The sequence below is a fragment of the Equus caballus genome, chromosome 19, assembly GCF_041296265.1.
Source record: "Equus caballus isolate H_3958 breed thoroughbred chromosome 19, TB-T2T, whole genome shotgun sequence".
NCBI lineage: Eukaryota > Metazoa > Chordata > Mammalia > Perissodactyla > Equidae > Equus > Equus caballus.
This window is the reverse complement of record NC_091702.1, coordinates 59,846,967-59,867,374: the sequence shown is the minus strand read 5'-3', so window position 1 is coordinate 59,867,374 and position 20,408 is coordinate 59,846,967. Positions and strand designations below refer to the sequence as shown.

The 20,408-nt window shown below is 40.7% G+C and overlaps 1 long non-coding RNA gene across 1 annotated transcript in view; it reads left to right on the top strand.

The window, feature by feature from the left end:
* Nucleotides 1-11,419: 11,419 nt before the first annotated feature.
* Nucleotides 11,420-20,408, top strand: part of LOC138919004 (uncharacterized) — a 44,081-nt gene continuing 35,092 nt past the window's right edge. The window contains exon 1 of the long non-coding RNA XR_011428878.1: nucleotides 11,420-11,517. This is a non-coding gene — a long non-coding RNA (uncharacterized lncRNA). The remainder of the gene's footprint in view (nucleotides 11,518-20,408) is intronic.

Genomic DNA, 20,408 nt, shown 5'->3' with positions numbered 1-20,408 from the left:
GTATTGAGGGTTAGGACTTCAGCATATGAATTTTAGGGGGGGACACAATTCAGCCCCTAACAAGGGGGTTGAAAGGGAAAAATAGAAAGTGATGGCCAGTAAGTGAGATGCTGGAAATTGAGGTTGGGGAGAAAACTGAAGGTCTAGAGTATGTTCAAGAGAATGGGTGTCAGAGGTGAGGAAAGGAAAACATTTTGGGGTAAAGAGGCCAACAAGATGTGGGATGAATTGTTTTTGTGGGTATCAAAGGCACACCAAGACTGATGACAAAAGCCACAAAGGAGAAAAATGCAGTAACCAAAGTAGAGTAAGTGCTAAAAATCTTCCATTAATGTAGGGGTCAGGGGGAGGTTGCAAGGAGGGGGAGCAGGAAGGCAAGGTGACTAGAAGGATGATAGATAGCTGCAACAAGGAAGGGTATCAGATGGTTCCGTCAGACAGCACGTGTTCTAAAGGAACTGAGGAGATTTGTGGGGAAAACAAGGAGAACCATATTCTGGAAGAAGAATGGTGAGCAAGGTATACACTATCTTGCCTACAAGCCCAGGAGTATATGGGGTATAGGAGTTAAAAAAGGCCACCCTTTGAGGGCTGCAGGGGAAGTCATGTCCTTAGGAAAAGCCAGATTTTTTAGAACGAGAAGTTGAAGGGAAATTTAAAGGAAGAGACTGAAGATAGAGTATTTTTGTTATGACAGCTAAGATGGACTTTACTGGTGATCATCATTTCCCTACTCTTTCAGCCACATGGAAGACAGGACTTCACAACGCCATTATGCTTAGGCAGGGACATCTGAATATTTCTGGCAAAGAAATGTGAGAAATGACATGTGTTACATCTAGGCTGAGGCAGTGAATAGCCCGTGGACGGTTCTCCCATCTGAGGCTTATTCTGCTGAGGCCACCAATAAGGCATCATTTCCAGATGTTTTTGATAGACGATTGTGGAGCCTTTGTCAGCTTTTTCTCTGGCTGACTACATAGAGCAGACTCCCTGCTAACCAGCGCTGAGCGAAAAACAGAAGAGACAATTGAGCCTTTGTTTTATAAGGGCTGGTGGTGTTTTGGAGTCCCACTTCTCAGCAACAAGCTCATCTTGTTTATAGGTAAACCGCATTCGCACTAAGTTCTCTGTTAAGAGAATTCTAAGCTCCGCTCACTAGGCCCTCTGTGAGAGAATTAGAGAAGCATTTTATATTTTCAAAGTCTTTGTGGAACTAAAAATCATTGGGACTACATTTTGCCAAAAGATATGCATGCAGGTAGGAGATAAAATGGTGGTGAAGTAACCAGATAGATCCATTCCAGAAAGAGCAAAATGGTTAGCCATATATTATCTACACTTCTATCTGCATAACTCTCTCAAAGCGAGTTTCTTTCTTTCTTTTTTTTTTTTTTTTTTTAAAGATTTCATTTTTCCTTTTTCTCCCACAGCCCCCGGGTACATAGTTGTGTATTTTTAGTTGTAGGTCCTTCTAATTGTGGCATGTGGGACACCACCTCAGCATGGCCTGATGAGCAGTGCCATGTCTGTGCCCAGGATTCGAACTCATGAAACCCTGGGCCGCCAAAGTAGAGTGCTCAAACTTAACCACTCCACCACGGGGCCGGCCCCCACGAGTTTATTTCTCACAGACTCTGTTCTCTGTTCTTTGTTTCCAGTCTAGACTGGGTCCCCACAGGCCCAGACTTTGAGAACAGAAAGTCCACATAAAATAAACAAATTTTCTGTTTAAATAACAAGGCTTATAAACCAAAGTCATAGGCATCTTAAAGCAAACTCTCCTAGTCTGCTAATTCAATGAATGCTGTTTACACAACGTTATTAAGAGCCACTTAGCTATCAAAAAAAATCATTCCATTCGTACACAGCATTCCATTTCAGCCAAACTCATAAAGTTTACTCACTTGCTCCACATCAGTTGCTCATAAAGCTTCAGGTCAATTTCTGCTTCAGCATGAGCAGTGTCAAAAAGGCAATGGAGGAAAACCCAGAGTCTGAGCAGCGAGGAAGTCAGCCCACCCTTTCCTTTCATTTTTATAAATGCGCGCATTGAAGAGGAACTGAAGATCTATTTATTTACATTATCAAGTACAGCAGAGCTCTTTAAATTTTTTTGTCCATGAAACCTAAATTTCTAACTTCTCTACCAGACACATAATGTATTTAGCTGGCCGGAGATTACTATCTTATGATCATCTTATTATATTCAGCATGTCACATGAGCAAACTCAAATTTACTAACTTTCCTTTTCCCCACCAGATTCACATGGTTCTCTTAAATCTCCGGTTTTGGTTAATAGCTTAAAGATCTTTCTAGTTCCTAAAGAAGATGCCTGAGAACCATCTTTCACTCTTCTCTCTCCTTTACTTTCCACATGTACTCAATCCCCAAATTCTTGTGATACTACCACACTCTTGAACTTGACTGGCTTGCTCTCATACGCCAGGAACTGAGCTCAGCACTGGGGAAATAAAGACACAGAATACATGGTGTCTTCTACCACATAGCTCATAACACAGCCGGGAAGGAAAGCCAATTATCAACTACAGTGATGGGGCCATCATAGAACAACCCTTCACGTGTCTGGGGAGCTCAGAAGTAATATTTTTGAAGGGAGTTTTAAAGAACAAAAGAATCAAATAAGGGCCAGTTTGTGGCAGAAGAAGGAAGCAGATGGCAGTGTAAATAAGGAATTTAAAGAATATGAGGGGGCCGGCCTGGTGGCACAGAGGTTAAGGTCGTGCATTCTGCTTCAGCGACTGGGGTTCATCAGTTTGGATCCCAGGCGCAGACCTACGCACTATTCATCAAATCATGCTGTGGCAATGTCCCACATATGAAATGGAGGAAGATTGGCACAGATGTTAGCTCAGTGACAATCTTCCCCACCAAAAAAAGAAAAAGAATATGAAAACACACACATCAAGCTGCATGATGTCATTGGGGAACTACCAAATTGCAGGATGGCTAGAGCAGAGTCTGTGGTAGATTGGTAGGAGACAAAATTGCATAACAAAGCAGAGTACAGATCTTAGAGTATCTTATATTTTAAGTTATGTGTGATCCATTAAAAGCTTCTAAGTAGTAACACAATCAGATTTCTTTCCTTGAAAGCCTGCTCTGTCTGCATGGGGTAGCTTAGACTGAATGGGTAAATGCAAAAATATTGAGGGAGGGAAATCGGACAGGAGCTCTTGGGTAAATGTGGAGGAGAAAGAGAGAAAATTATCTTAACATGCTGTCTCCATTCTCCCCAACATCAGCTATAACTAAAGGTTAAAAAAGTATACAACGTTTCTTAAAAGTCAGGACATCAATGCATAAAGTTGGATGTGTAATCGCCATTCCAATCAGGAATCATATTGGTTACCAGAATAGCCATAAAGAACCCATATTGAAGAATGCTGAGAGTATAGGACAATTGTTAAGATACGGACCTTTGGTAAGAAACAGATCTTAGTCTAAACTTACTAGTGGCGTAAACTTAAGCAGGTTACAAAACCTCACTAAACCTCAGCTTTTTCATCAACCAAATGAGATTAATAATCATATCAACCACTTAGAGCTACTGTGAGGGATAAATGGACTAATGCATTCTCTTAGCACAGTAACTGATAAAGAGCAGCTGTTTTCACACTAGCGTGGAAGCATTTGCGTCTGCACTAAACCTGCAGTGAACTGTGTGTGTGAGCGTGTGTGTGAATCTCTATTTCCCATTTTGATATACGGAATCTAGAAAGCTCTTTTTTTTAACAGTCTCCTGTTAATAGTCTCCTTGGACTAGATATCCGGGTCTATTTTTCACTAGTTAGTTAACTTCATATAAGTTACTTAGTATCTCTGCCTTTGTTTCCTCTGATCGATAGAGATAAAATTTTTGTTTCACTTATGTAATAAAGTTGCTTTTGCTATGAGACAACATATGTGAAAGCAGCCTGAATAGTCTAAAGTGATGAATATATACAAGATATTATGGTCTGACCTTGGGATATTTGACTTTGGGCAGCTCTGCCACATGAAGATAATTATGAGCTACAGCACAGAAATGGTGCCAGAAGAGCCGGGGACCCAGATGAGGGGCCTGGACTCCAGCCCCAGGATTGCCATTGACCTGTGACCCGGGCCAGCCTGCTTGGAGTGTCCAACTGCTCATCAACAACTTACTGGGGTATATTCCACACCCTTTCAACCACCTCACTGCAACTCCCACAGCCTGCGTCCCTTCTTCACTAAGACAACTGTAAATGCTCAGAATTCTATATTTTCCTCTAAGCCAACAAATTGCACTGAAATGAAGCAAAGGTAGGATTTACTACGGGTCAAGAATCTCTCTAACCCAGAGTCAAGGCAATCTCTCATTATTTAATTTTTCACATGCTTTAATCTGGGATGACACTCAGAAATGAGCAGATTAAATGCAATTAGCCCACTAGAACACAGTGTTCAGGCTTCATCCTGAAAGAGATTTATGCAGCACCTTTTGACCAAAAGAGAGTGCCTTTTGGAAGGATGCTGGTCAGAACCAGAGGAAAAGCAGATGGCAACAAAACTAAGCAGAGGAAAACGAACATGGGACTTACTCTGTATTTTTTAGTATTTTCCAAACAAATATCAAAGTTATTCGCTTTTATTCCTGGCTATTCAAGTTTCATCTCCCTGTAATTTATTGGTTTCTTCCATAGGCAATTTAATCAGAAAGGTTAAAAGGGAAAAGGAAAAGGCTAAGGGTAGATAATGCTATGAGGAGATCATTTTTCTGGATGAACTAGGACACAAACTCTCCGATTATGTGCTGAGGTTCAAGAGCCCGAACTGAAAAGCCAGTGGAAAGGTGCTTTATCCCACTGACGATATTGTGGTTTGAGTGATTTCTCTGAATGAAAACATTGTCCTCAAAAGAACAAATAGCAAAACAGTTCATTTAAAATAGAGGTCCTCAACTCAGCACGACTGCATCTTGGACCAGAGAATTCTTTGTTGTGAGGGACCGTCCCCTGCCTCGTAGGATGTTTGGCAGCATCCCCAGCCTCCACCCACTGGACACCAGCAGTTCTCACCCACCCCCAGTCATGGCAATCAAGCTTTCTGGACATTGCCAAATGTCCCCTGGGGAGACAAAATTGCTCCTATTTGTGAAGCACTGGTTTAAAGAAAGCCCCTATGTCCTTGCCTAGTTCCAACCCTGCATCGCCCTACTGTCATGATCACATTGAGAACACCCTTTATCCACAATAATACAAAACAAGATAGTTATCAGCGAGGAAAGGAATTTTTTTTAACATGACTGGCCCTCAGGAGGGGTGATCAAATGACCACTCACCGGGGCAAAAACCAAGAAACCACCATTCCCAAGTTCTCATTCACAAAAGACTGCGTGGGATTCTCTGTGCCCCATGCAGGGTACGGAAAGCAAAGGTGTGGGGTACAAAGGCGTGTGTGTCTGTGTGTGTGTGTGTGTGTGTGTGTGTGTGAATCTCTGTTTCCCATTTTGATATACAGAATCTAGAAAGCTCTTTTTTTTAATAGTCTCCTGTTATGTGTTTTCTAAATATCTCTGTTTACCTTTCTTCCCCCCAAAAATCTTGGAAACTGAAATTTGATCAAAAAAATTCTGGAAGGAAACAATTAGAGCATTTGCCTCTGGAAACGGTGGGCTAGCTGGGTGGGGGTCACTAGACTTATTTTACTGAACTCTCTTCCATGCTGTTTGAACATTTTATAACTTGCATGAACTTGTTTTCAAATTTAAAGAACTAGTTATCAAAATAAATTTAAATTATGATCTGCCACAGAGAGTGTACAGAGTAACGTGGTTTTAAATTAGAAGGCAGCTGCCAGCACTGGTTCTCCCTGTAGACAGAAGAGCAATAATTTGGGTCTGTGATTTGAAAGTCTCTGATACTTTTCCTAAATGACACCAGAGCTAGTATGAACTGCCCGTAGCATGAACGATGCAGAGAAAGAGCAGGTGAACTTGAGACTGTGGCATAAAACAGAATCCCAGGTCCCTAAGTGAAGCTTGGGTAGGGGGATTCTGAGTAGCCCGTTGCCTCTGAAAATATATTCCTAAATTTTCTCAATCATTCAGTCTAAAGCCTTGGAGTGTGTCTGCTCTATTGGACAAGGACTTTCACATCACGTAGGTTAACTATGAATTCAACGTGAGTCACTGAATAAGGACGACATGACATGTAAATGCAGAACAGGTGCAAATGTATTTTAGCTCCTATAAATAGAAACACCTTATATGTTTGTACCATTTTAGAAAATTCAACCTGTATTTATTCTGGGCCTGCTCTGTATCCAGAACCAGACAGAGATGGCCTCTCCCTTCCTGAAGCACACCCGTAGTTGAACCATATTGAGAATTGTAACTTTTTACTTTATACATTTCTGTAAAATTTTCAGTTACAAGGGGCATTTACTTCCCTTTAATTATTGAAAACTATCTTAAAAGCAAAAAGAAAAAGAATCCAGAAGACTGACATTCATTGAAATAGAGCAGAGTACGCCAATTTTTTTCCACATAAAATTAGTTCCATGAAATTCCCCCTCAAAAAAATATTCTTAATATAATATTATATATATTATATATAATATAATATAATATTCTTAAACTTAAATAAGTTTAAGAAACAGTTCACACTACATAATATATACCTCTCTCAGAGAATTGAAATGCAATTGGACAGAAAATTTTGCTTATCAGAATCCCAAGGTGTTTATCCCCTCAGAAAGAAGAGGCAAAGAGAGAGGGTGGGGGAACGGAGAAGAGGAAGAGAAGAAAGAAGAAAGAAAGGAAAAGAACAAAAGAGAAGACATCATAGACTATACTAAAATTCCAAAGCTGCAGCAAAAAACAGAGAAGTTTTCATATTGGGAGTGGTATATATATATACATCTATACACACACACACACACACATATACATACACAGCAAATGAAGAAGAAAAGAAGAAAACCGATGGGGTGAAGAAACATGAATTATTGGAAAGAGAATGAGAATGAGTAGATTAATGAGTGAGTGGAGAAACAGATCAACAGACAGAAGGACAGATAGACAGATAGATGGATAAGTGGAAAAAAAGGAGGAAGGAGAAAGGAGCACACAGAAAATATTTTTTGAGCAGCTGCTTCCATGATGGGTGCTTTGTAATACAGGATATAAACTGTTTCTCTCTTCAAGAACACCCTTGCTTAAGACCCACACTATTCTTTAAGGTGTCTGAAGTCTGAGTGGCGAGTTTGGGGGACGCATCCACAGAGGCAGGCTCTGAAGCAGTCCTCTTGCATTAGTCTTGCACATGTCAGGACCAACAAGGCTCTACAAAGCCTGGCTGTGGAAGCCGGCTTGGTTTCATTCAAACTGTTAACAGTCCAGGGAATGAAGGATCGACACACTTTATGAAGCACTAACGTGGAAAGATAAAGCTGACTAAGACTTATAAATAAACGACATGAACATGATTAAAGAAAACAGAGTAATGCTAAGCAGATAGGTGACAGATAAATAGATGATAGATACATAGATAGACAGACAGATATCCTACCAGTAACACTACTTCAAACTGTTTAAATATTCACCAGCCTGAAGGCAACAGCCTAACTTAACTGACATGTTTCACCCAGCAACTGATTTTGTAATTATGGTAACTGAAAGTCATTTCTATTATCATGAAGTTTTTTTGTTATTATAATTATTTTGAGACTAGTTTATAATAACAAAATAATATTTACCTTGGCTTAAGAATCGCCATGGCATGTCTTAATGGAATATATTATATTTTGTTATATATGGTTAGTTGGATTTACTACAACAACATAATAATATTTACCTTGGTTTAATGAATGGCCATAGCATGTTTTAATGGAATATATTTTTTATGGGTAATTTTATTTGCTAATATTTTACTAAAGATTTCTATGTCTATATTCATGAGAGATATTCATCTGTATTTTTTTTTATGCTGAAATGTCCTTTTCAAGTTTTGGTATCAAGGATACACTCAAAATACAAGTTAGAAAGTGTTCTTTCCTCCTCTATATTTTAAAAAAGTTTGTGTAGGATTAATAGGAATACTCTTCCTTGGATTTTTTCATCGAATTCATTCATAAAGATACATGGTCCTGGAGTTTGCTTGTGATTGATTACAAATTCAACTTCTTTCATTGATATAGGGCTATTCAGATATTCTGTTTCTTCTTGTATCAGTTTTGGTAATGCGTGTCTACTGAAGAACTTATTCATTTTATCTGAATGGTCAAATTTATTGGCATAAAGTTGTTTCTAACATCCGCGTATTATGCTTTTAGTGATGTCCCATTTTTCATTCCCAGTATTGATAATTTGTGGGGGTCTTTTCCCTCTTCTTCTTTTGAGCTGTCTTGCTAGGATTTTATTGATTTTCTTAATCTTTTCAAAAAACTAATTTTTGGTTTTTATTTCTTTGTTGAGTTTCCCTATTGTTTTTCTGTTTAGTAATTCATTCATTTTTTACTCATCTTTATTAATTACTTCCTTCTTCTTACTTTGGATTTAACTTGCTCTTATATTTTCTACTTTCTTAAGTTGGAAACTTAGATCATTAATTTTAAACCCTTTGTCTTTTCTAGCATAAGCATTTACCATGACAAATTTTCCTCTAAGTAGTACATTAGCTGCATTCCACAAATTTTGATATGTTGTATTTTCATTATCATTCAGTTTGAAACGTTTTCTAATTTCTTCTGGTTTACTCTTAAAACTTATGGTTTATTCTTAAAACCATAGCTTATTTATAAATGAATGTCTTAGTATCATAACTAGTCTACAAATATGGGTCCCAACACTTCCCCTCCTCTCTGTTCATGCATGTTACTCTCCACAAGTAGGAGATTATTTATTTTACCCTTGAATCTGTACTGGCCTTGTTAACAGGATTCGAGCAACAGGATGCAGCAGAAGTGATGCTGTGCCAGTTCCAGGCTGGGTCTAGCTAATCTGTAATTGAGCTGGGTCTGGATTCATTGCAGCTGTATTTAAATTCTAATCACCAATTGCTTAAAACATCTCAATGGCAAGATCAGGAATTTTGATGTGAACAGCAGCAATGCTTCAAAGGGCTCTCTATGCTTTATAGTCTCTCCAGCTCTTAAGACCTCTGTGGAGGCCCTTTGCTCTCCTATCCCAAACCATGAAGATCTCTCTCCAGCCTGCTGTCCTCCCTCAGCCTTCTATGTGCCATTGCCTTGCACTCAGTAAATTCCTGGTGTGCCAGCAGGATTTCTCTCCACTCTCCTGCCCTGCCTCCAGCTGCTCGTGCACTACAGGTGGCAAGTATTTGCCCTAAACTCTGCCAAGACACTGAGCACCTCAGGGAATTTTCTCAGTTCTCCTACAACACCCCCAGCCTTCGGCATGCTGCCTCTGTACTCTCAGTGGCAAGAATTGGAGGTGGATGTGGCTTTGCTCTCTGACTAGGGCTCCTTGGGGTCTAGACAAACAAACCAACCCACATGAATTGTTAAGTCTTTATTAAAAGTTCATGTGGTTTCTTCTCACCCAGTTTAAGGTGGGTTGGTGCCTCCTTCTGCCATTCCCCTGGGGAAGAAAGCAGTCGTGGGTCCTTCTTTGCTGGAAGGGCTGATCCTTTTCTAGAATTTAATTCACTTGTGATTCTTTAGCTCTTTGCTATTCAAGTTTACAGAGTTGTTCGCATTCTTAAAGTGAGAGTGATGGTCTTTTGCAACTTTCTGCCTCAAAATAGAAAGCAAAAGTGCTTGTATTTCAATATAATTAAGGTCCATATCCTTTTCACTCAACAGACTAATAAGTCATAAATGTTCTCTCAGTACCTGCTCCAACTTCTTTTCCACTTACTAGTCTATACAACTAGAGTGATTGATGATGTCTTCCTGCTCCAGTTTATAAGCCAATCATCCTCAGAGAAATAGATAAATCAGCAACCTTACTGCCTTGCCTACCAGCCTCTGGTTGTATACACAGGGTTGAGGTAGAAGCTTTAGGGTTAGAGTCTGTCTATGGGATTAGCTGGGGTGACCATACATTAATATAACAATAGCTCTCCATATCACAAGGACCTTCTCTGATACCTTCCGTATTGTTTCCATTTCTATAACAAATCTGATTTGTTTCCCATCTGACATTTCAGTGATATGCTGAAATTAGTACCATGCCCTGTGCTCCACCCTACACAACAAGGATAGTGATGCTACCTAAATTTTGCCAGCCACCTAGTCTTCTACCTACTCATCTCCATATCCACCAACTAGTCAGCATCCTGCTATTATAAAGAAGATTCTCCTGAAAACATAATGCTGCACCCATCTGCTTTTAAGCATTATTTACCCACATTTTGCTCCAATATTTTAGACAGAACTTTTTATATTTTGTATATTTCACTACAGAGATTTTTTTATTACTATATGCTCAGCATAGTGTATGGCATAAAATACTCATTCAATACATATTCATTATTATTTAATTAGAGATATTATTGGTTAAAATTTCTATCTACATTGAAGGTAGGGAAGGCATAGCAGACAGATGAAGGAAGACAGCTCAGTGGTGGGTCTTACCCACGATAATTAGGATTGGCTTTACCTATAAAATCAGTTGTCCTCATAATGGTCAAGGGTTGATTCCTTGCTCTGTACTATTCCAAGTTATGGTTCAATGGTTAGACTTCTGGTTTGAATTCTGATGTTTGCAACTCAGATGTGAAATTGGGTGAAGTGAGATGATTCTACACAAAAGAAATATCAACTGTCAAGAGCTGAGCTGAGTTGAGCTGACCTACCAGATGTTGGAGTGGTCAATGACGATAACAAGCCAAACTGAAACAGTTAAGCCTTTACCATTTACTGCGATAGTATAAGCAAAGCTCAAATAGGAGAAAGTGCCAACTCTCTCACTGTTCCATTTTTCCCCATGGATCAGCACAGGGTCAGGGTCACGTGGACCAGCCCAGGTGTGGGGAATCATCTCACTGCCAAGGGAATCCCAAATGAAAGGCTCTTGTGGTTTTTATGGACCTGGGGGCCAGAAGGAAGGGGAGAGGAAAGGGCTAGGAGGGGAAAGTTCCAAGTACCAGGTCAGAAGAGAGAAAAAGTGTCATCAAGGTTTTCCCCCTCCTCTAGATAAGGAAGTCTCCCAGCGGAAGCGCCTGAGAAAGGCTTCTGCCAAAGTCCCTCAACACAGAGGCCCCCAAATGGAGCTGCTTGCACTAGAAATGCAGAAATGCTTGGGAGCACGGCTGGCCAAGGGCCTGGAGCCCTTGACTGCTACTCCCTCCAGAGACTGCAGTGCACTGGCTCTGCACCAAGTCTGGGGTGGAGAGGGCAGCTTTCCCTGTGCGTCTTTGTGTTTGGACTCATCATCTACCAATAACAAGCAGGAACTAAGTGGGGTGGAAACCTAGAGACTCTACAGGCCGACTCAGTTACACAGCTCTGATAGCCTTTCTCCTGACGGAGCTGGAGGAAATTCAGCACTTCGAGAAGCTCTTTTTCAGGTAAGTCCCTACTGAACTCTATCCTGTCTAAAGAAACTGAGCTTGGTGGCCCACTGCACACAGATGCAGGAACTAATCTAGGGCAAAGGGAGTTCTGGGACAGCTTCTGAAATGATCTACAAGGCAGTGGGATCTTCGAGATTAAAAGCACTGGTATTGTTATGATTCTCACAAGAAATGAGAATTAAAGAAATCCTAGAGTGATCTTCATTATATTCATTATCACTTAGTACTTTGTATCCATGGATATTAAATACTATAAACTCAAATGGCACCTTTGAAAGACGTAGCTCCTGTCCTGAGACGGCTTACATTCTACAGACAGGCTTAGACCTGAGGGGCAAGGCTTGAGAGACTGTAGCTGTGCTGGTTAATGCCAACAACAATAGAATAAAGGAATGTCATAAGCCTCCATTAAAGACAGCCTCACGTAAAAGTTTCTTTTAAAGACTCAATAGGCATTCTTTTACAACGACATATACACAGCTTTTGGATGGTAGAGCCTTAGTTTTGCTTGACAGATTAAAAAAGGAAGGTATGGAGTGGTTTATAATATCAGCCTTGAACAGTAATTCTGGATAATGTACGGGGTACTTGAGACAGTAAATCGCATTTTAATGGGATTTGTAATGAAAATGCCACGGAAGGATAATAGTCTAAGGGTCTCTGTCATACTATGTAACTAACAGTAGTAATTGTCAGTGATTATTTCCAGAGTCAATGCCCTGTAAAAGCAAGACACGCAGAAAGAAGCACACAATCGTGACATCATCCTTGGTAATAGGCTGATATACAAAACCCTGTGCGTGGCAGAGGGAAGAGCAAGTGTATGAATATTTAGACAGGAGTGAAAAAGAGAAAATCATTCCAGTTTCTAAACCATTCTTTCTTATATCTCTTTTCAGAAATAAATGCTTATGCTCCACGGCCTATCCCAATGACAGTTGCTGCCTATGGGGAGGGAGAGGGCAGCATAGCCTTGAAAATGACCACCACATAAGTCATCTAAGTTAGGCTTGGCTAGAAAGATTTCATTTTTTTAGGTTTTTCTGTTTTTAACCAAAGGAAATTTTATTTTTCTGACAGTTTTATGGGCACTGTTTTCTGCAAATATCCTCTCTAGCCCTGGCTTACATTTGACATTTGCTGGAAATGATTTCCACTTCATTTAACAATCGTCAACCAATGAGTGGTGTTATTTGGATTCACTGTGTGGCAATGCTGTTGTATCTAAGGATCCCACTGAACTGATGGGCTTCAGTCCACCTCTAGTAGTATCTCATTAGGCCAGTGAAGCTGTTCAACAGATGAGATTTAGACTGAACCAGAGAGACACAGCATTGCCAATCCCCCTTGGAATCAAGTCTCCAAGGAAGCGTCAGTTCACCTACCCTTGAGCATTATCGCTGCAGAAGCGAGCCTGCAGCCGAGGATTCTGCCATATGAAGGCAAACACGGCAGTGTCCAAAAACAAGCAAAAGATGTCAAGAAAAAATGCAAACAACTCGATAGTAGAGTCAAGACTATTTGTTAAATAATCCAAGTGAATTCTTACTTCACTCTTCACACCATGCACAGGCTATGGGAGGGGACCGTCCCAGCAGTCAGGCTGCCAAGTGCACTTAGAAGCTGTAAACACTAGATTTCTCGTAAAGCTTAAATATCCAGTTTTGTAATTTTAGTAACTACATTGTTCACTTAAAGGAAAATTTCTATTAATTTGTCTTTCTGTGTATGTTTGCACTCTTTTTGTGCCATAGTTCTGCAGTGAGAACTCTTAGTACAGTACCTACATGTTGGCATCAAGATTTTAATTTTGCTCACTATTTCTCTTTTTATTATTTCCCCATGTATTCCAGATATTTCTTGTAATGCTTTTTCACCATAATCCTTTGAGGGCAAAGGGCCGTCTCTCATTTCCCAGCATTTAGTAACATAGTTTGATAAATGTTAAATTATATTCCTTATACTAAAGAAACATTTGTGGTGCCTTAAATATAATCAAATGGAAAAACCCCATTTTATATTTTTTATGAAACTGACATCTCCAACATGTACTGTAAAATTTAAAAAGGCCTATCCCGCTGCAGCTATAAATTTTAAAATAATGATCTGATAGAGCAGATGGAACACGTATCTAGTTCATTAGAATACAAAGCCAGCAAGCGTCTTCAGCAAAGTCCCAAGTACTTCCTTGTTCTAAGATAGGAAAGCTCCACCTGGCTGAGGCCTCAGGATAAGCTCACTGAGAACATCAAATCTGAGATTGGATTTGATTTCAACACAATACTCTCTATTCATTTTTCTTACTTTATATGGTAAAAAGATTCAAACATCCTATCAAAATATACAAAACAGGGAAGCAGAAGTCACGGGTTTTATTTGACCTCATTCACGGATGTTACAGCACTCATTAAAATTGTGTGCTATTTTTCACACAATAATATCGTAAGGTGAAGAGATAATGTCCATAATTATTGGGAAGCAGGTACTACAGAAGATCTTTACCTAAATAGGCACTCTGTTGGGGGACATTTTTCAAGGAACATTCTGCTAACTTCTTATTGATTCCATTATTCATGAAAGGAGACATCTCCCACTAGAAGTGCACCTTACCGAAACGAGCCTTAAATAGAAAGACTTGCATGGATGGCCTCTTCTAGAGGGGCAGGCTGTCACAGACAGCAGAAATCTATCAGAGTAATACTGCCTCCCCTTGCCTGCACTTTCTGAACTCAGAAAACTCCGAAGTTACTGAGAACAGCATTTATTTCAGCGAATTTAACATGCCCTTTAAACTCCCACAAGCTAGACGTACCGTACAAGATACAGACAAAATATACACTAAAAGTATATTTACCTCATCCCAAAATTCATTTTAAATGCAATCCCTTGGGGTTCGTAAGAGGACAAAATCAGGAATCTGAGGATGGTACTTCATGCCTCACCTTCCCCGTGTCTTAGCTGAGTAATCCCAAACTAGTCATTCAGTCAGCACAAAAATGTACCCAGAACCAGGTACTGTTCTAGGCACTGAAGCGCAGTGTGAACCAAAAAACAGAAAACTGCCCTGTGGAGGCAGCTTCCCTTCCAGCAGGGTGGCTGACAGTAACCCATGTGCAGGAGGGGATGTGCGCACTGTGCGAGTCTGCAGCACAGCAGAAGGCAGGAAGCACTGCAGAGAAAGGGAAAGATAAATCCGGGCCTGTGGGATGGGAGAGGTGAGCTATTTTATAGATGGTGTCAGAGAAGGTCTCTCTAGCAGGCTGCCTGGGTGCCCAGATTGAAGAAAGGGAGTGGGTGGGCCGGGCACAGTGGGGAAGGCGTGCTCTGGCCTAAGGGGCACACTAGTGTTGTGTTCACCGAGCAGCAAGGAGGCGGGGTGGCCAGAGCTGAGGGAGAAGGTGCAGTGGGGAGTGGCAGGAGATAGGTCACAGAGGAAGAAACAGATGTCACCTCCCACTTACATTTTCATTTTGTTCTTTTTCGTGTACAGTCTCACTCGTGTCACATTCTTTCAGGCGCTTGCTTTTTACTTCTTTCACTGTTCTCCTTCCTGAGAACAAAGTTTAATTACTCTGCAGTGAATATGAAAGGGTTTGAACTCACCCAGTGTGAGGGCAGAATGGCTAATGAGATGCAAGGAAACCGCTGACTTGTTCCGTCTCCGCTAAAGCTTCAGGCTCTGGGCTGCTCCCTTTCCAGGAGCCCCTTTCAAATCCCCGCCTCCTGGGCTCTCCCGGCCCTCACCTGGTCATCCTCTTGGTTTCACAGTCCAAGAACAGTATGTTCTCTGGTATATGACGGTCCTGTGTCTTTGGAAGCCAGCCAAAGTAACAAACCCAGGGAATGAGAAAAAGACCTATGTCTTGGATGGTATACATTTCATTGGAGGCCAGCCCAGAGCAAAATGGAGAAGGAATTCAAAGGCCCCGTGTGGATGGTGATCCTGCTCTCTGAAAAGGATCCGCCAGGGCGTATCATCAGAATCCTGCTCCTCACCTGCCCACTCAGGGAGAGCTGGATTCCACCCACCTGTGGCCAGCCAGTGAGCAGGAATGATGAAGGCAACGGGGACAACAGTCAGAAATTCACCTGCCCCAAGTGCCATGAATTCTCTGTGTGAAAGAGAGACAGGAGATCTACAAAGAATTTTTAGTAAGGAGAGAAATGCAAGTTTTATTTGTGTTCTATCATCACATTTGCATTAGACAGATTAAGCCATATGCAGATTGATCATATAGCTTCCAACTTATTCATACAAATGCTTGGGTCCTGAATAGAGAAAATACCCCTGTATAAAAACATTTACAAAAAATAGATAACAGATGATTGAAGATCTAAACCGTAAAAAGTGAAGCATGATAAAAATATATAAAGAGGAATACAAATATAAAGTAGTATAGAATAGAGGTTTGGAAGGCTTTCCGAAATAAGAGTTAAACGCTTAACTGTACAAAAACTTAAATTTATGATGATAAAGGGCTGTTAACAAAGTAAGAAAACAAATAACAGATTAGGAGAAAATTTTAAGAGAAAATGTCTGTAGCAGTAGAAGGATTAGGAGTCAAAATTCATATGAAGAATCCTACAGATCAAACCTCCCATAAAAATGGCAGGGGCAAGAAATACGAATAAACCCCAGAAACAGAAGTAAAGTGCAGAGATGCTTGACTTCTGGTAACTAGGGAAATAGAACAAGACACAAACGCTCAGTCATACGAACTAGCAAAGATTAGAAGGTTAGATTCAGTGTTGGCAAGATTGTGGAGAAACGAACACTCGCTTTTGGAAATGTAGATTATGCAAAGCTTCTGAAGGACAATTTGGTAGCCCCTGTCAAAATATGAACTGTGCATCTTCCTTGACCCAGCAATCAAATTTCCAGGTATCTTCCTCTAAAGCGATGTTAGTACAAGTCGCTTTACAAGTCATTTGTAAGGACGGTTAACGCAGCGTTGATCCTAATGGTAATGAAATGGAAATGTCCTAAATGTCCATCAACAGCAGGATAGGTAAATAAACTACGGTGTAATCCATACCCTGGATACTGTGCAGCAGGTTTTAAAAATTAGGGAAATCTCTTTGTACCAATGGTTTTCAACTGGGAGCAATTTTGCTCACCAGGGGACATTTGGCAAGGAATATCTGCGGACATTTTTGGTCGACACAACTGGCAAAGGGGGGAGTGCTAGTGAGTAGGGGTCAAGGATGCTGCTAAACATCCTGCAAGGCAGAGGACAAACCCTCTAAACAAAGAATTATCGAGCCGAAAAAGTCTGTAGTCCCAAGGTTAAGACACCTTGCCTTAGCTAACAGAGAAAGAACTCCAAGTCATCAGGCTAAGTCAAAAAAAACAAGCCAGACAACAGTACATATAGTATTATTCCACTCCTGAAAAACAAAGTCAAAATTTAGAAATCTGTACTTTATATTTGTGTATAAATATTGTTTATTTACCTGGAAGAATAGATATTAAAATATTAAATGTTTAACTTCTAGGAAAAAGACAATACAAAGTAAAGAAGACAACTTTTTATGTTTTTTCTGTACAGTCTGAAATTTCCCCACTGATCATGTATTAAGGTATTATTTGTGTAATTAAAAGTGCAGGAACACACATCCCGTTCACTCTAAGAGGAGAGAATTCAGTTCTGACTTTCTCTCCGGAGCTTTGAAACCTCTGATAAACCATTCACTATTCTCGTGTTCTAAAGTGTGGAAAGTAGTGATGGTATTAAGATTTGTTTCAGTAATGGTTACGATTCAAATTACTGTGGATTCCTTAGAATATGTTTGCTCTTACGGGCTGAATTATGTCCTGCCTAACATCCATATGTCAAAGTCCCAACTCCCAGGGCCTCAGAAAGTCACCATATTTAGAGATAAGGTCTTTAAAGAGGTGATTAATTTAAAATGAGGCCACTGGTTAGGGCCCTAATCCAATATGGCTAGTGTCCTTACAAGAAAAGGAAGAGACTCTGGGGATGTGAGCTCACCGAGGAGAGACCAGGTGAGGACACCAGGGAGCAGGCGGCCATCTGCAAGCCCAGGAGAAACCAAACCTGCAGACACCTTGATCTTGGACTTTCAGCCTCCAGAATTGTGCGAAAATTAATTTCTGTTGTTTAAACCACCTAATCTATGACATTTTGCTATGGCAGTGCTAGGAAATTGATACCGTTGCTATAGACGAATATAGTAAAATAAAATTATCAGTTGGCTCCTACTCTGTTCTCACTCAGAAGGGGTAAAGGCAGGAAGCAGACAGAAGTCATCGAGCTGGTCCTATACCCTCACTCAGGAGATGAACAGAGCGAGTGAAAACAAATCCACACTTGACGGCAACTGGGCTGCATCCTGACTGCTGATACCAGGAAGCTATTGGCAAGAGTTCCGTGACAGATCCTTCTTCTATGCCATGCGTTGCTTCTCCTCTCCCCACCAATTACCTGCTAACACAGCCCTGGCCGTACATCTGCACTCAAAAGTATCCAAGGATTTGATGTCACAGCACACAACAGACACCGGAGCACTGGGAGTGAGACCTGCATTTGACTCAAGATTACACGAAATTGATTATCTATTTTTTTCCCTTTATATTTCTCATATGTGAATGGCTCCTTCTTCATAGGGAAAAATAAGAGGAAAAGAGCAAAGGAAAGGAGATGTTACAAAGATCTGAATCTGGCATCAGGGTAAGAAGGGCATTAGAAATATCCCAGATTAGTTAAAAGTGAAGCCAAGTACCATTCAGAACTCTGGAAGGCAACCCCTTAAACTGGCCTTGCCAATCAGGGGTGACTCTGGTGGACTAAAATGGCTGATGGCACACTTAGAGAGAGGGCCTGAGACAGTAGCCCACATTCTCCAGGGCCTAGGTGTGACATGTAAGTAATCCAGAAGCTTGCTCTGTCCCAGGGGGAATAGGTGGTGTCGCCAGCTGGTGACTCCCCTTGGGGGAGTAGCACCACGAGAGAAGTGATGCTGAGGAAGGGAGCAGAAGGGTCAACTGTCAGGCTGGAGTTCAACAGGAGTCACAGGCAATCTCAGGTCTCCAGAGCACCAGAAAAGCTGAGACGGGGAAGGAAGAAATGATCAGGAGCAGCCCAAAAATTTAGAGCCCACGGCACTCTTGGTGCTGAGAGAACAGGAACACACATGTCAGGAACAGAGGCAGTGAGGCAGAGGTCTCTGCCCACACACAAGCGGGACAGACAGCTTGACCCAGAGGACCAGCTGGATTAGGGCCCCCTCCAAGCCTCCAATTCCCACCCCAAAGCTCTCATTCCCACCCAACCCTGTGAGATCACTCAGTCTCCTCCTGCACCAACCTGCTTGCTCCAGAAGGAAGAGAGGGAGGCGGCACCGCTTGTAAAAAGGAAACAGTGCTGGTAGTAAGTTGGAAATTTGAACAGACAGAATATTTATCTAAAAGAAGCTGGTGTACCCAGAGGAGACTTAATTATCTTTAATGGCCCTTCAGGTTTTTACCCCATTAGCACAAAAGGGGTCACAGTGCAAAACAAAATCAGTTACAAAAAATTTTCAAAGTTCCTTTGACACCTACAGAAAAGACCACTTCATAAAACAAGGGATGTGGGCAGTCCCCTGGCAGCAGGCAGGTGGCTGAGGGTTGGGGGTGGGGGGTGGGATATGCCATCCTACAGAGCCAGCCCCCACACAGGCTGTGGGCAGAGGGGCTCTGGCAGGGAATGGACAGAAAAGAAAAGACTGGTGCATCCACATTCCAAGAGAAGCCCCTAAACTTTAGCTTCTATATCATCACTGACAAATATTAGTCTGATTTTTTGGCTGCTTTATCAAGAGAAGTGCAGAGAATGTCAAAAGTGGACACAAGAAAGATTTTCACCCTTCCTTATTAAAATAACTATATACTTTTAATGCACCCTTCAACAGTGCAAGGGTAACCGGGCATCTTGCTTGATTTGCATGCTCCTAATTTCTTTTTGCATGTATCACTATTGCTGTAAGTAGATGCAGATACTTAAATTAATTTTATTGTAAATGCCTCAAGGCAATTTTAGAAAAAGTGCACAAAGCTTTTAAAAATCCAATAAATTATATAGAAGCTTAATTTACTCTGTGTTATGCCGTCAACTGAGGAAGGACATAAAGTGCTCTTGAATTTAGATCTTGCTTTTATCACCAATTGAATAAGTATTTGACTTACTAAAATGGGCAAGACACACTCTTGGAATGTTATTTATGTGCTAACAATTCCTCATTAGTTGCATAAAGTATTACATCTTGACAAAATTGATAAGAAGCTTATAAACTATCTTATTAATCTGCAAATAACGATAACTTGTAGGCATATTATGTCAAGCTCACATCAATAGAAATGAAAGTTTTTCTAAAATCATTCCATAAAAACATCTATTCACCCACTCGCCCCTCTAGGCACAGAATCCTGACTGCAATTGTCAGCAGAAATTCACTCAACTCAGTTCATTATGTGTAATAATATTTGGGGGAGATTAAATAAGTATTTTATAAAGATAAACAAAGATGGAGAATGGTTAAACACACTTTAGATTATAAAAGAATAATTGTATGCAGTTTAAAATTCAATTTTTTCACTTGAAAGCAAAATGAGACTGGACCTCCCCACTGGGCTTCCCTTGTCTCCTCCCAGGCACGTCCTGAAGTCAGACTTGATCTGTCATATCTCAACATACAAACATAACTCCAAACATATGAATAATGTCGTTTTTACTGAAGGGTCCATGTGGAAAACGAAAAAGAGGGTTCCAGTGTGTTCTGCCTAGCAAATTATCAGAAACGCTCTTCTTTAACCTGATTTTATTTTACCCCCAACTTCCTCTCCTACTTCAGGCACCTGGAACTCTGCTCCGAATCTATGGCTG